The 2,835-nt window shown below is 36.0% G+C and overlaps 1 long non-coding RNA gene across 1 annotated transcript; it reads left to right on the top strand.

The window, feature by feature from the left end:
- LOC109947590 lies at positions 1,887-2,627 on the top strand. The gene is made up of 2 exons (XR_002270366.1): positions 1,887-2,019; positions 2,209-2,627. It is a non-coding gene; the product is annotated as an uncharacterized LOC109947590 (long non-coding RNA).

Here is a 2,835-nt window from a genome sequence, read left to right as displayed (position 1 = left end):
GGACTTTTCTTCCAACCTTACCCCTAAATAAAATTTTATAAAAAAATTTGAAAAACATGCAAAAGAAAAAAAGAAGAAGATAACCACAAGGTGTGGTGCGGCTGGTGAGCTACCTAGTGCCTCAATGGCTCGAAACTTGTTGGAAGCACTTTGTGGCCAGGGGCAAGCCGAACTCCGAGCAGGAATTAATCCCACCCTTCGGGTCACCTCATGATCTTTACCGAAAAAAAGAAAAAAAGAAGTAGACTGTAAAAGTTTTCTGATCCCGTCGGCAATCTACATCAAACAATACCATCCAAAAAGTGGTTGAAAAATTAACCCGACAACCTACAACACCAGAAGAAAAAGAAGAAACCAAAAAGCCGTACCCGATCTACTCCACCTCCACCCCCCATCAACACTACAAAAAAAAAAGTGGCAACAGTTAGCATTTGTCATCAACTTTGGTGATTGTTGTGAAAGTTACTAAAGGCTTTAGTCACTAAAAAAAGCAAAGAAGGTGCCACCTTTTTTTTTTTTAGTGCCACTCCACTAGAGAGGCTTGGTTTTAGGGTTATCGTAGGTTTCTTCATGAAAATTATTTGTTTCTCAATGTTGTTTTTAACTGTCTTTGTTTCTCGATGTTGAAGAAGTAAAATATCACATCGGAAACTTAAATTAAATACAATATATAGTTGAGTGGAACATATTCAAATGTCCAATCCAGAGGACATATTAAGTAGTCGCATGTGTTAGTACTTTTCCATATTTCAAATGTCCAAGCAATTGAATAATGACTGAATTCATCAATTCAGCTCATTGAACGTTAAGATTTTCAAATGCATGGATTGCATATGGACTGCGTCAGCCGTCAGCCGTCAGCCAAAAACAATTCAGCACAAGCTTTATTACAAGAAATAAAAATTTGGGATGTGAATTTTTCGTCAGAGGTGGTAATGAATTATATAATATGGTCTAACCATTTTGGTGTTATCCTGAAAATACAACACATTAATATGTTCTTAGTACAGTTTGATGAAGAATATTAAGTTCCATATCAAAAATTTGACTGAATGAAATACAACATATAATGAATGATACCACTCTTAAAAACACTAAGAGCCGTTGTGATAAAACTCACACCTACTAGAAAATGTAGGTGATTAAATTAGGGATAATATTGATGTTGTTAGTAGTGGGCTACTACCCGTCTCTTTGAAATTCTCTCTGAAATTTAAAATGGTATCAGAGCGGAGCCAAGGTCACATCGGAGTCAAATATTCAAGCCCAAAATCGTGTATTGGGTAAGGGTAAACATTCAAGCCCATTATGTAAACACCATATATTGAATAAGAATAAGGATAAAAGCCCAGTGATTGAGGCCTAGTAAATCAACCTGCTCTAATATCAAATTTCAGAGAGACAGATCAATGACCTACTACTAGCAACATTAACTTAACCACCTACAGAGTCTAATAGATATGGAGTTTTATCATAAAAGGCCTCAGTGATATTAGTAATTGAACCATTCATTATCTGTTATATTTTATTTAGGACAAAGTTGTGAACGTATATTCATTAACATCAAAATATTCAATATCAATTAATTATCCAAATGCATATGGCTATAGGACGCCAAAGTTGATTGCCATTCAACTTCAAATTCACCAAAGAAAGTAGTCGATCTCTCAAAGTCCTTTGGGATCACCCCGATTAAACTATTTGATGAAAGACCGAGTTCATGAATTTAGGTTGCAAGGCTAATATCGAGGGAGCGGATCCACTGTTCCGAAATCCCTTGACCTTGGCTTGTGAAACACGCAAAGACTTTGACTTTATTTTCCCTGTGTGGTGTTTACTGGCATTATATATAATATAAGGTGGGGGTGTGGGATTTAGAAGGGAGGAGGAGAACTTATACCTGGCTATCATAAAAAATGGTTCCCAAGGCCAACGCTGTTTACATGAGTCTCTTCATCCTATTGCTGTTGTTCTCATCCAAAGTCGTGTTTGCCAGAGTTTCCCAATTTTCAGAAACCAGTTAGTCTCTTTCCCAAATAGTTATATAGAGACTAAAAATAGTTTAGATTATTCAAGGCGTCACAAGGGATTCCCATTTTCTGAAAACAAAAGAAACCACTCTTTAGGAGAGCCGTGTATATGTATGTGTACATCGATCAATTATTTTGCATGATTAGTTATTAATAAAGTTTTGTATTCTCATTGCAGAAGAGAAGATCAATACGGAGTTTTCGAAGATGAAGATTATTGACCTTAGACTATACAAATGTATAAATCCGCCAGGCGCTCCAGGTTGTCGTTGAGTGTGCGGACTACCAGCAACAACAACATATAACTGTTGTTTACCAAAAACCAGAACGGAAATAAGGATGATTTGGTGCTTATAGAAATAAGGATCTGGTTGATCGACTTTGGAGGGAATATAATCTTAGGTCATCTCATAGTTCTCTGTGTGGTTGTTCTTCTAGGCTGTATTAGTTTTTTGCCTCTTCTTTCTTTATTGGCCATGGCCACTTTACTTGCTTACATATATTTCAAATGTCCAAGCAATTTGTTGAATGACTGAATATTCATCAATCAAAGTCATTGAACGAGATTGCTAGTTTATGAATTCTAATTGATAGAGCATCGTTATATGGACTGCATTAGTCGTCAGCCAAATTAAATTCAACACAGCTTTAGTCTAAGAAATTAAAATTTGTGATGTGAATTTTCTATAAAAGGTGGTAACAAATAGCAGGGCCAATCTTGAGATTTTGAAGGCCCTGTGCAAACCTTAAATTGGAGCTTCACATAAGTTAACACAAACTTACACCATTATATAAGAGCAACTCC

Source organism: Prunus persica, chromosome G2 (genome assembly GCF_000346465.2).
Source record: "Prunus persica cultivar Lovell chromosome G2, Prunus_persica_NCBIv2, whole genome shotgun sequence".
NCBI classification, from domain to species: Eukaryota; Viridiplantae; Streptophyta; class Magnoliopsida; order Rosales; family Rosaceae; genus Prunus; species Prunus persica.
This window is presented reverse-complemented; position numbering and strand designations above follow the sequence as displayed.